A 14,534-nucleotide genomic window follows, 5' to 3' on the forward strand; every position below is an offset into this window, starting at 1 on the left:
TGTGGAAATTTTACAATTCTTTGTATGAATATGTACTTGACAGTAAGCATTACTGAAAAGATTCTCCTTTTGCCCAGGTGTTACTGCTTGCAAACCAGATAGGGAATATTGGTGATAATTTAAGATTTAAAAATTTTTAAAAAGCATATGATTCCTAGCCCTTAGAAGCTCTCTTCTGCAGGCATGGGAGGGCTACTCAGCTGCACAGTCACAGCTTTCAGGGCTGTTTGTACCAGCAGCCTCAACACAGCTCCACCAGCCCTTCCAGCAGGAGGGTGCCTCGGCCCCAGTCTCAGATTCTGCAGCCCCAGGGAACAGTTGCCCACCCTTGGATCTCCTCCATGCAGCCACTCCTCCCACTGCTGGCACAGCTATCTGCTCTTCGACACGAGCTCAACAACCTTGTGTAAAATTGTCCTTTCCCATGCTGGAGGGAACATGAACCCCTTGATGTTTCATTTTAGATTGACACAGTCCACAGTTAACATCACCCCAGGATACCGTATGCTACTTCAGTGTAGCTCACTGCAATACTTGGGGCCATGGTAGGATCACACTGAAATGTGAATAGTGCAACCATGAAACTTGGAGACTGGATCAGTCCATTTACATTAAGGTATCTAAGAATACCTTATATGCTGAATAGCCAGAATAAAGTGAATTAACATGAAGAGAGCAAACTCTCTTCATAAACTGACCCATTCTGTGTGCAGCCCACACACAGAGGTAAATAGGGAGCCTCAGACAGGGAAAGATGTTGTAGAGGATGAAGGAAGACTGTCCAATGAGTGGAGCACTATTGCAAAAGCCATGGACACTACAGACTTGAGCCCCAGTCTGAAGGAAACATGGCAGCACCCCAGGCCTTTCATTCCCCATGTGTAAATGGAGATGATTTTATCAGTCATCTAATGAAATGATTTCTGAGTATTATTGAAATAGGGAGGTATGTGTCTAAGATAGATGAATGGACAGATGGTTTACAGTCTCATCCTGCCCACCTGCTGCAGAACACAGCTAAGCCTACTACAACTGTGTTGAATTATTTGTGAAGCATAGGAACTGCTGGTCCAATAAATCCCCAGTGAAAAATGCAATGACAGCAGTAATGAAGGCAGCTCCCACATTTGCACAACAGTTCGTATTGCCGAGTAGCTAACAATTACTTCAAAAAGATGTAGCTATGTTTATTTTCTGGCAGACAAAAACTTGAAATCTTGATGTGATCTATGCTACTGGTCTCTTCCAAACACTGGTAGCCTCAGTAAGAAAACAGACATCAAGATTCTACATTGTGACATGGAGTACACCTGCTCCATCATCTGGACATTGAACTGACTTGCTGCAGTTACTTTGGAAAGGGAAACATTGACTAGTGCTTAGTTTGTTTCCAGAATAGAACACTTTTCATTCTTTTTGACATCCTAAAGTAGCTATACCCAGATTCTGCAATGATCTATTTGACAGTAGGGAGTCCCATGAAGTCTACAATAGTTCTTACTGACTTATATGTAATAAATTTTACTAGAATGATAGAAGACTCACATTGCTTTTGTGATCAATGAAGCATTTCCTTATTAACCAGGGACACCAGTCCTGTCCTTCCTGAAGTTAGTGAGAAATAACATTGCTTCTTACACTTTTTTTTATAAGGCCTTACTACTGCTTCCAGTGCATCAGTAATGAGTTAAATATTGGCATTAATATTTTTTACTTTTGTTGGATGGTTTGTTGGTTGCTAGAACCCAGGATGTCATTTCTGGTTATTCTGTTGTTATTCTTTCCCCCCAAAATTTAGAAAGAGTAATGTTACAGCCTTAAATTTATCACTAAAAGCTGATCCATGTTGGTGCAATGGAAAGAGGCTGGTTTTATTTAGGCATTCAGAAATTGATATCTAATTAAATTTTGAAATGAAATGTTAAAAGCAGTAGGTGACAGACTGTCTGTAGGCGTGTCCCCTGAGGTGCTCCTTATTTTATTTGTTAATGATCTTTCTTCTTTGCCCACACTAAGCCAAGCTCTACCAACTACTGCTATAGCACCACTAGTCACCACTTAATTTCTCACAATCTTAAAAAAAATAAAAATAATAAAAAATTCACACTATACTTAATTAGTTGCTCATTTAATCCCTCAATGGTTGGGTCTCTGCTTCTGTGTACAGATACTTATCCCTATCTATTTCAAATACTAAAGTATTGTTTTGCAATCACAAGACTGGCATTGACAAAAGTGAGGTGATCTGGGGTAAATTAATGAACTCAAATTGTCATTACAAGAATTTGCTGGTGACCAAAGACTGAGATCTGATTTTGGCTATTCTACCTGGAAAAGCATAGATATGTAAAGAAGTGACTTGAGGGCAGATATGCAGCCTAAACCTGGAATTTTAAACTTCTACGGTTTGGAATTTTTCATTGTTACTTCCTTTTTTCCCTATCTCCCTTTTCTATTAAATCAGTGTCAAGAGATTACTTCTGTCTGACCTTAAATGTATAGAAATGCTCACTACCTTTAGGTCTTTGCAGTTATCACTAAACAGACATTTTCTTGGTGCCTTTTTTTATGTTTTTTACTTGTTTTTTTTTTTGGGGGGGGGGCATTGCTTTTTTTTTCTATTAAATCAGTGTCAAGAGATTACTTCTGTCTGACCTTAAATGTATAGAAATGCTCACTACCTTTAGGTCTTTGCAGTTATCACTAAACAGACATTTTCTTGGTGCCTTTTTTTATGTTTTTTACTTGTTTTTTTTTTTGGGGGGGGGGCATTGCTTTGTTTTGGGTTTGGTTTTTTTTTTTTTTTTTTGGTAATCACTGATACATCTCTGATGTAAAGAAAGGCACAGGAGAAATGCATTAACAAGTATATGTAGTAGTCTTTTCAGCCTGTGCCACTGGATGGCTCAATGTGTCACAAAAGAAATCTCTGTTAGCAGTATAAGTTAAATTCAGTAATTCAGTTTGTGAAGAAGCTACTTCTCAAGGAGGATCTGAACATATTTTGCTAAAGGTATGAAGACCAAAGCAGCCATGATGGTCATGTTATTGTGAACTGTGGCGTTCCTTTATCTAAAATTCTGTAATACCATTTTCAAAGCCTCCCATAAAAGATGAATATAAATTCTTCTCCATGGAGAGCAAAAATGGCTTTGGGCAGCTGAATTTGCTTTTTAATACTAAGGAATCAAAACCAGTAGATAAACACTAACTTAGTAGCTCAAAATTTGCTTGCTCATGGACTTGGTGAGAAACATGTTGTGTGGCTGCTCCTTACCCCTGGCTTAAACAGGGACCAAGTTAGGTGTATGTTTGACCATGTGTCTGTGTGTGAAATTAAACCAAAAAGTAGAGAGACACTTCGGAATAGTTCCCCATTGAGACAAACTCTAACAGTTTGTTGCTCTTCAGTCTGCAATAATGACTTCAAAACAGATAGATAGGGTTGGTTTTTGTTATTTGTACCCTGTTTTTCTCTAAGAACTGTACTAAACAACCAAACTATTTGCAGTTGCCTACCTAGGCTGGCAATCATTGGTTATTTACCAGTCTTGATACAGGTCACTAGCTCAAATCCAGCCCAAGATTAGAAAGTAAAACTAACCATGCTTCATGTCCCTGAGCTGTCCAGTCCTATGTGTTTTGGTTAGTAATGATGGCAGGAAAAAGAAACCAAACTCACCCTTTCCTGTCCTCTGCCATGGATCTTGAAAAACATGATACAGCTTGTTAATAATGCAACTCTTTATTTAAGATATAGTTTGCTGTACCAGCCTGAAATTTCAGCTGTTCTTTGAATGATGATGTATCAAATTTTCTGCATTATAAACACGCTTTTGGAGCTGCTCTGTTTTCTGTGATAACTGTGTTGGATTCTGAGTCATTAAGGTTATAAAACAGATAAAATAGACTATATTCTGCCACAGAGGTGGCATAGTTCAGCCTGACTGAGTCACCGCTCTGAAGAGAGACAGCACTGATTTTTATGCAGGGTATTGCAAGTCAAGCCTGAAGTGCATTGGCAGAGCTGCATTGTAGCAGGCAAAAAGCTGCTCCTTAATACATATCTAATTTTACTTGTACAATTCACATTTTTCCAGATACTCATCATATCATATAAACTACATTTTGATGCAAGTGACCCAGGATCATTTCAAGAAATGAAAAGGGAAAGAAACCATTATAAATGGTCAACTCGGCAGGTGCCAAGAGTAGCATGTGTGACCATGCTAAACAAACATGGCTGGGAAACTTGAAGTTGGCAAGTATCTTCTACCTGCTGCCTTGTCTGCTTCAGTTGCCCTCTTTCCTCAGCTGGAAAAATCTTACTTACTAGAGTAGTGGATATCTTTGCAACAGTCGTGTCTTCTTTATCCTCCTCTTGCCTCTGCCTGTCCTTTGCTTTACAATCTGTGCTGATTTGCAAAGGTTTTCCAGTTGGCCACGTCTTCTCTCCAGTAACTCCAGTTTTTTTCTCCTTGCCCTCTTCTGTCTGGACTCTCTGCCCTCTTTGTGCTTTATCTCTTTCCCAACAACTTTTGTGCCCAGAACACCAGGTGCAATTCTCTTCTCCTTGCCACCAGACCAAACCCCTCAGCTGCCCACTCCTACCTGCTGTCATCTCTGTCACTCATCTGTTAAATCCCCAGGCTTCTTTTATTCCTAGGCAAATGTCCCTTCTGGTTCTTTCCTGGAACATCTCCTATGGGTTTTCTGAATGTTTCTGTGTGTATATTTCTCGTAATGGTTTTGACTTTTTTCTTTGGTGTTATTTCCTCTGTCAGTATGCAGTAGGACACAAGACTATTTTAATGCTCTATTTTGTTTATTAGTACCCTGGAAGGTTTTGCAGCTCATTATTGATGTGAAATATAAATTCACAATGCATCAAAGGTGAATAAAACACTATTAGACCACACCTTTAATGATTCATGTTCAATCCAGGCTCATATTGCCCTGGTAAAAATGACCACATAAGGGCAGACACGTTGATTTGTATTTTGCTATGCTGTTCATTTTAAAAAAACCCCTTAATCTAAAAATGGTGTTTCAGGAGGAACTTTTCAGATGCTTTATAATAATCTGCATCCCTTACCTTATGCTTAGCTTTCCATTGGGGGAAAAATAAACCAACAACCTTGAGGCTGTGAGTTAAATATGTCATTTGATGAAGAAAAAATTATCCATATGTCCTTTCAGTCTTTTATGCTTTCAATTTTTTGAGTGTTTGGTAACTAAAGATTATTATACATAATAAATTAGAACCTCAATCAGTAATAAAACTTCAAATGCCTCTACCCAGTATATGTGTTATGTGAATTAGTTGTTCACAACTGGCTTGTTCTAAAGACCAGGTACAAATGTTTTTCAGGATATCCCTAGGAAGGTACACACCTACACATGCATATCTCTTCCTTCCATTCACCCTTGGGATTCTAGGATGATAGATTTATTTTCCAGCAGATGCTCTGGAAATTCAAGAGAGGTGACAAACAACATTTGCAGGAAAAGGTTATGTATCCTATCTGACCAATTGCATGCAGAAATGGCAAACTTCCATGCATATGATTTCCCCTTTCAATTTCTTTTTATATGAGAAAATTTTCTTGCACCTCATTCTGAGCATTCCCAAGCATAGACTTTCTCTCTTTCATATGACACAAAAATTGGTCACTAAGCAATTACATTTTGAGCTTAATCTAAACAACAGAACAAAGATATCAGTGCTGCTGAAGTGGCAGCAAGTGTATCTTTAGCTGGTTATATAGGACAATATTGTTTCTGGTTACATAGGTTATATTGTTTGGCTTTTTTTTTTTAATTTCTGGAACAGTTGTGTTTGTTTTTTGATGCCTGGGGTGTAAGTGCTGGTCCTCTGTGCTGTGTGCCATACCAGGGGGTCTTGATTAAGAGTGAGAGGCAATGTAGCATCTATTTTGAATAGGTACTCCATGATAGCTGGCTACAGGAAGGGAGCTTTTCATCCCCAAACAAGTGCTTGAATAACATTCTACATGAGCAGGATAGAGAGAGACAGCATGTGCACTTTGGGATAATTCAGCTCTATCTGCATTCAGGGTCCAGCAAACAGCACCAATGATTTCATGCCTGAGCCAGGCAGAACTGTCCCTCTGCTTAGAAGGCTGTCTCATGCACAAACAATACAAAGCCACATAAACAGCAAGCACTCAGGAAACATTTTCAACTTTAAATAAAGAACTTAATAAAAAGGGTAAAACACCTGATCAGGCAATCTACTCTTTTTAAAAGTAGTTGTGCCCTCTCAAGTTTTCACAACTAGAAATGCAGGCAAAGCAGGCTCTATTTTGTGGCTATGCAGATAAATTGCGTATTAAAAATATGCTTCTACTTTAATGATCATTCTCAAAAAACTCTTTGAAAATGAAGGAAAGGCCAAGTTTACTTTGGTCAAGGAGATGGGACACAATTCTAAGAAATATTCAAGAGTAAGTTATATAAAATTCATGAAGCTGGAATATTTATTCTTTTACCCATCAATTTTGACCCAGCTCTGTTACTTTCATCAGGAGAGATGGAATGCTTTATACTTATAGCTTTTCTAGCAGTCAATATAGTATTGACTGTATTGCAGCCAATGTAGCGTGTGGTGATGAGATACCGTAGTTTTCACAAGCTTTCATTAGGTTTGCTGTGAAATGCCATGTTCTCATATTAGTCATCCCCTCTGCTTTATATCTTAGAAGATGCATTTCAAACTGTTTTTAAAGTACATTATTATTCATCTGTTCACCAAAATACACCAATATACATTATAATATGTTTACGAGGTGGCAGTCTTACAATTCAACAATTTAAAACTTACATTCCATCTGACATAGCCACAAAATTGTTTCAAATGGCTGTGCTTACTTTTTGGAGCAAGTAGTTCTAAATGAAAAGGTTGATGGCTTCAATTTGATTATTAGCAAGTAAAAGAACACTGATAGAAATATTGCAGTCAGTATGTTGATATTCTAGGGAGAATGAAAAATGTTTAGTGGACAGTTTAGAATACTGTCAGTATATAGTGTCGTAAAAAACCGCTGAACTCACTTCTTTATTTATATCTTTGATGTAAGTTTAATACCATTTAAATATCTTCAAAGCCACATCATTACTGAAAAAATTAGCTGTTTCAACAATAGATGGTAAACACTTTCTTCCTAGTATGCTTCAAGTGAATATGAGCTATAGGGAGCTGGAAAGGGACAAAGCTTAGGATCTTGTGTCAAAAAGCAGCCAGTCTGCACGGAATGCAGAACTGCTCACCTCCACCATGAGATATGCAAGGTCATCTTTCGTACGTGTGGATGGAGTCAGGTTCCGGTATGTGAATGGAAAGGAGGAGGTGGAAGAATGGAAGGGAAAGGCTGAAATTTAACCTATTGCCCCAATAACAAATCATAAAACAGAGAGCCCATCGGATTCTACACAATTTTTCTCTGCCCTGGTAATTTCACTGTGGCAGAGGACAAAGCTGATTATCATGTTTTCCTAGTTGCTACTACTGTATTAATTAATTCAATGCTTTCAGCAGATGTCTGCATGAAAATACGGCAACTCAACTTGAAAAAACAGATCTTAAAAACAGAGGTCTTAGGAGGTGAGATAATACTCAAGTTAAACAGTAGTTCTCTGAATAACAGGGCCAGTGCCAGTGATATGGAAAATAAGCAAATGAGACCCTGAGGACAGAAAGAAGATGGAGAGAAGGAGCAGAGTTACAGTGTGTCTCCTGAAGTCGAGGTTGGAAAAGTGCTGAGATTGTGTGTGAAGCTACATGTGTGTTTCTGAAGCTTCTTAAAAGCCTTGCATAACTTTCCAGTGAAAAATGCATTTGCAATTTCCCCTACCTGCCATCGGAAAGAAAGCAATTATTAATTTATTATCAGACAAGAGGTTGTCCTAAGTTATCCAAGCACATTTGCATCAAGTCATTCTAGTGGAATACCTGTCTACAAATATCGAAACAAGTGGCTTTTAAAGCAAAGAGCACTGGTCACACAGAAGATCCCTGCACTAATGGTACTGTACACTGAAAATGCAGCACAGTCGGTGGGACTGCAAACATCCGCCATCCTCACCTGCCTCTGTGTAGCCAGGAGGATCCTCTCCTGTCTCCCATTCATCCTAGCCTGTGCTGCTGCCAGCACGTGCGAAAACTATTGCCAATTGTGACAGTTGTTTTTGTGAAGGGGGACATCTGTCTACATAAAATCAGGCTGGGGTCTGCAAACTCATTCACAGAGGCCATGAAATAGTCATCAGATGGTAAAAATTACCTTCTTGGTTAAAATACAAACTGCTGTCCCAAAAGTGAGAGAGACTCTGTCTGACTAATATTCACCTGAGCCAGGCTGAAGTTTGCAACATATGTGTTCAGGGGAACCCTTGTAATTGCTGACAGATGGATCTCCATCTAAAGAGCCTTCCACCTCTACTTGCATCTCTTATGTTTTGAAATGCTAACAAGAAATATTACCTTCTCCACCATACATCAAAAAGCAGGAACATGAAATTCTTGAAAAAAATATCAATATATACTATGGATGTCTTAGCAATGAGCTGTTTGCAAATGCCAGTGAAACGGCCCACTGGCTTTGTGGCTTTTCATAGACGGGGCTGTCTCAGAGGAATATCAACATCAGCCCAAGTCTCTCCTTGGCATCCCCTCTCTCCTCTGATTGTTTCTCTAAATCTTTTGCTGTAAGCCTAAAAGCAAAACAGTTCTCCATACAGTTGGTTCCAATAAAGAAAATTAAAGCTATATATTTTTAAACAAAAATAAAAATGACACAGACAATATTTAAGCATTTAAAGCACAAGAACAGTGAATGGGCAGGCAGTCATATTAACTCTTGATAACCTACCTGATGCAACACATTTCCAGGGTAAATGCATTAGCAGTTCAGTGTTTCTTTAATTTTTGCACAGAAGCATCAATTTTTTTTTTTGTCAGATCACATTTTGTAACACAATATCAATCTTGCCATACCCATGTTCTAGACGGGCTGTAGGGATTCTGCTGTAATTATGTCAAAAATTGAAATATTTCAAAATCTGATTGACAGCTTGATTACAATAATGCATGTGATTAAATTCAGGGTGTGCTAGTGTAATGAAGGAGGGAATGTCAGTGGTAATTAACCGTATTTTTGCTAAATTTTGTTGAGCATTTCTTGCTCTTAGGTTGGAGTACATTGAAACCAATGAGACACCTAGTGGTAGCATTTTTTTAAGAGTTTCTTAGTGCCATTTGAGATTGGGGAAAACCAGTTCTTATGCAAATCATATATTTTGTTACATGTCATGTAAATTTTATGTAGATTAGCATGGTCATGAGCACCAAAACCATGCAGTACAGCAGCATGAAAGGAAGGATTCCATGGTATGCTCAAGTATAGAACAGAAGTTCTGTAAGTACTTTTTCTTCTCCAGACAGCCACTTCTGTATAACAAAGCTTGCCAGAAGACAGAAAAGTACAAATTGTAATGAATTGCAATGAATTGCAGTGGTTTATTTTTAATTTTCATTGTATTACATCTCCTTCCAGGAGACAGTCTGACTTCTGCCCCTTTTACTTTCTCAAAGAAAGTTTGTATGAGACAATTAATTCACCAAAAACCTATTTATATTAATATAGATTAACTTTTGATATTAAAAAAGGATGAAATATGCTAATTTTCATTAGCTTTTCATTATTTTTTTTTCTCTGAACAACATGCTCCTCAGATGAAAACTGCTGTCTCCAATCTTGTAAAAGATCTTAGGTATTTTAGCATGCTGTTTAGAAATAAAAATATTATCTAAATGATAAATTTTTAGTGCTCTCTCTCATGAAACTGACGGATAAATGCAGAGATGAGAAATCATTATTTCCTAGATTCAAATAATTCAAGGTGCCACACAGTATAATAGACTCAAAACTGTGTTCCTTCATGGGTCTGCTGATATCTGCTAGCCTTGATATTTTGCCTGCACATCTCTTGTACAAGTTTGACTGTCCTTTCAAATGTATCCCTTACAACAGCAAAATCCATTCCAGGCCAATATTCTTCCCTCGACCCAGATTTTATTCCCTTTCAACAGCCTGCAAACACTGACTTGTCAGAAACCAGGTTACCTATATTTGTTCTATTTTGGGGAGTGAGGAGACAGGGTAGAACAACTAACAAGGCTTTCGAATTTATTTGGTATTTACTGACTGTAATATCTTTGAACAAGTGTTATGTTTTCCTCTGTATCTGGGTAACATTCAGTAAACTTTGCTTCTTGGCAAGGTATAGATGGTAAAAATATACAAATAACATGCAATGTAATATAGTAAAGTGAAAGATAAATATATAAAGCTGGCACACTCATTTATTTTCTGTGAAAAGAAATGAAGAGATGGCTAGAGAAAGTAACAAGTACATGGTGATTCTTTATTTTTTCCCAACATACAAATACATTTTCCAAAAGTGTGCAGAAAGATGCTATTTTTTCTATCTTCAAGTAAAAGAGTTAACACTCCATTGTTTAAAAATCCACTGTAGAAAACATATGACAGCTTGCTGACCTTGGAAGTGATAGTGATGTCTTTAAGCAGTGGGAAATATGAAACTGTAGATAGGGAGTACAAGGCACAGAGCTCTCCCTGTTTGCATCAAAGAGGGTTTTAAAAAATATAACCTCATTCTTTTGTGCATTTTGCTGAAGACTAATCACCTTAAGAAATCACTATTTGATCAGTAAATCCACAGCTAAGTATAAGCTCACCTCATTCAAGAGATCTTTATCCCCTGAGCTACAAAGAATAGCAAATAATAAGTTTATAGAATTCTGGTTTCTTATTTAAATAGCATGTAGTGACAACACTACTATTTAGCAGAGAAGTGTTTGGAGGTATGCTAATGACCACAAGAAAATTTCAAACCTCCATAATGTGCTTTAATCACCAGCTGGAGATCAAAAGCCACCATGTGATTTTATACAGCATGGGCAGCTTCCAGAACTGCCTTACATGGAAAGAGATCAATGGTAAAATTGGTAGATACAGCAAAGCTTTGCAATAAAAGCGTTTTATGTATCTTGTTCAAAGTATTTAAGTGCCTTTTAGATCACTGATTGAACCATAGACATTATAAAGTGGAACCTTTTAATACCAAAATAAATTTTCAGAGTAAAATTCCATTACAGGAAAAAGCATTGCACTGCAACAGGACAGATAATAATTCTTTCACATGTAATGGAATATATGAAATGTTTGATGATAAACAGAAGTTCTTTGCATTGTTACAGTTGGATCCTATGCACTGCTGTTTGTGTGCATGTGAGTGAATCTAAAGTGTAGGATATACAGTGCCCCCAGATAAAATGGATTTGTACCTATAAATATCACTCTAACTGGGATGGGCAAACACACTTCACAGTCAAGACAATTTAGTCATTTAAGTAGAGAAAAACCGCCCATGCATATGAGTTTGGACCTTGACCAAAGGAAACATAGAAATGCTTTAGAAACTCATGAAAGTCCTTTAATTTGGATTAATTTAATGCACTTCAAACAAGTCTTAGTCTTAGAAGCTTCAACTTATTTAAAATTATTTCCTTTAACAGCTTCAAATCATGTGTCTGTTAGCATCACAAAACCGCCAGAAAAAAAAGTGAGACTTCCAATGCATCTCACTGAGTAGCTTTTCTTCCACAGCATTTTCATCAATTCTTCTAATACTTCATCCGCCTTCCATTGAATTATTGGGTACTCTGTAGACACTGGATCTCTTCTACCCCATATTCCATTCCTCTCTTTAACAATTTAGCTACTTGGGGAATGAATACAGAGGATATTTTAAAAGAGCTGCAAGATTTAAAAAGATTTTTCCTGTCTCAGCATCTAATTTTTAATTTAAAATCTTTTGAAAAGCACAATTAATAATGTCTTTTTAATTCATAATATAGAATTAAGAGTCAAGAAAGCCAGGTCTTACCTGGAGATTTGTTACAAATTTCCTTTATCACTTCAAGCTAAACAAACTTTACACAGCATCTCTGTGTCTGATTCTTCATTTGTAATAAGGGGTAAATATTTATTTGCTGAAGTGATTCTTTATTAAGTTCTTTAGGAACTTGACCCTAACAAAAAACAATATTGTACATTCCTTTGGTGAGGAAAACTTAGATGACTGCGTTATCTCATGGGGAACTTTATAGACAGACATGTAGTAACTGCATTGAGCAAATAAATTGTCTCATCAAATGGAGTAAGTATTCAAAATAATAGTTTCTTATTCCCTGCATTCTGGAGGAATTAATAAAGAAAAACTTAAATTTATTCCCAAAAAATAAAAAAAATTAGTCTAACTTGTAAAGACACCTGGAAAGACTGGCAAAACCAGTTTTATTCCTATCTACCTTTTAACAGCACTCAGACACAATCGCATGTTGTACTGGTCTCCTGAAATACACACAAGCTCTGAGGTTACTGGGCACATTACTTTAAATTCTCTTGAAATGCATATTAATGGTAAACAAGACAACTCTAGCGTGCCATACTGCTATTCTCAGAGAATAGTGATTACTCTCTTGAAGTTTGATAAAAGCACATTAAGTGAAAAAAGCCACAACCTTCATTTAATTTACATAACCTCTTTCCTCTGAGGAAAATAGTGTGAAATGTGAATGGGAGGACAAAAAGAAAGTTTGCAGTAAACGCATTTTTCCCTTAGTGTAAGTATATTCCCACTGCAGGATAACAAGTGGATATGATGGGAAGTATAATTCCTTGTACACCCCAGCAAGTGCTCCGTGGGTGCATGGCAAAAAAAGGTGCTGAATCAAAAACTTTCTCCTTGGAATGTGATCATACCACTGTTCTTTTTCAGACTGTTTACAGACCCTGACCACAAGGATTTTATCAAAACCTTTTGTGGTCTAGCCATTCATGAGGTCTGCAATTTGAAGAAAATACTGTGATGATTTTTTGGTACAATAACCTTAATCTCTACTCCAATCTGTGGTCCTCAAACCCCAGTTAGGACAGCTGAGTGTCGTGCACGTGTACTCTTTTTTCGAGTATCCGTGGTGACACAGTCTCCCTGTTCATTTTATAATTGTCTCCTAATTTTTTTTTAATTATGTGGTTTTTTTTGTGTTTTTAAAGCATTGTGTGTAGTATGACAAGATGTTTGAGCAATGCATAAGCATTTTTCTCCTCATTTTGCAAAGTAGAAAAATAAGATTGCAGAAAGAGAACACATGCTGGAATTAAAAGACATTTAATTCTACAATTTTTGGAAGAACAGTAATGTGAAGATCATTTACTTTGGAACTTGAATACTACATTCTATTAAATTAAAATGTGATTCATGTGTAGAAGTGGAATATTTATTAAATTCCTCATTTAATTTTCTCTATCAGCATCTTAAAATGGTTTCATGATTCCAGTAATTCAATACTAAAGAGGAAGGTAATGCAATGAAACGCTATCATGCCTGGTAGTGTTTTTCACTTAGTTCAAACAAACTTTTGGTCCTTCCTATGAACAGTAATACCCTAGAACATTCAGAACAGTTCAGATTCTTGAACATCTCTAATAGTACCTAGTATTTCAGGAATACATTTCTATTGTTCTTAATGTAGCCCAGTTTTTCAAGGTAATCTATGTAAGGACTGTCACGATGAACATGCTACAGAATGATAGTTCTTTGTTTGAAGCTATTTAGTACCATTAAAACTGCAGCATGTGAAGACGGTGGCCATGAAAACATAATGCCCTTTTAAAGGTTTGAAACACCCAGTAAATAAACAAAACAATTGTCCTTTTATTTTCCTGCCCCATCCCCTGAATTCCCTGTCTTGCCGTGTCTTTCGTATTCTGCATCTGTCTCTCACTTCACAGCTTGGCAGAATCAGGTGCAGCTGTGCGGACATTTGCATCTGACAACGAAAGGAGGAGGAATCACTGTCCCTGAAGGTGTTTAAGGAAAGGCTGGAAATGGCACTTAATGCCATGGTCTAGTTCACCTGGTGGTGTTCCGTCATAGGTTGAATTCGATGATCTTTTCTAACCTAATTGATTCTGTGGTATCAGCTTGACAAAGGCCTTCCCAAACGTACTACAGCGTAAGACACCAAGGTTTCTTATAACGCTCAAAATTTTTTTCACTGAAAGAGCTGTGAAGCATTGGAACAAGCCACCCAGGGCAGTGGTAGAGTCACCACTCCCGGAAATGTTCTACAAACACGTGGATGTGGCACTTGGGCACGGTTTTCTGGTGAAAACGGGTCTAAAATCTTTTACAACCCGAACGGCTCCGTAACGCTAAAAACTTCAGCTCTTGGCCCACCGCGGGCCGCGGTGCCTGCTGGGAAGTGTAGTCCTTGTCCGCCCCTCCTGTGGCCCTTTGCTGCGCCTACGGACTACACTTCCCATCAGGTATCGCGACAAGGGAGGGACGGGGGCGGAGGGCCACGCTCGGCGGACCAATGGGCGCGGGTGATGCTGGGAGGTGGTGCCGGGGCGGGCGGGCCG

Source organism: Corvus brachyrhynchos, unplaced genomic scaffold (genome assembly GCF_000691975.1).
Source record: "Corvus brachyrhynchos isolate BGI_N302 unplaced genomic scaffold, ASM69197v1 scaffold1, whole genome shotgun sequence".
Taxonomy (NCBI): Eukaryota; Metazoa; Chordata; class Aves; order Passeriformes; family Corvidae; genus Corvus; species Corvus brachyrhynchos.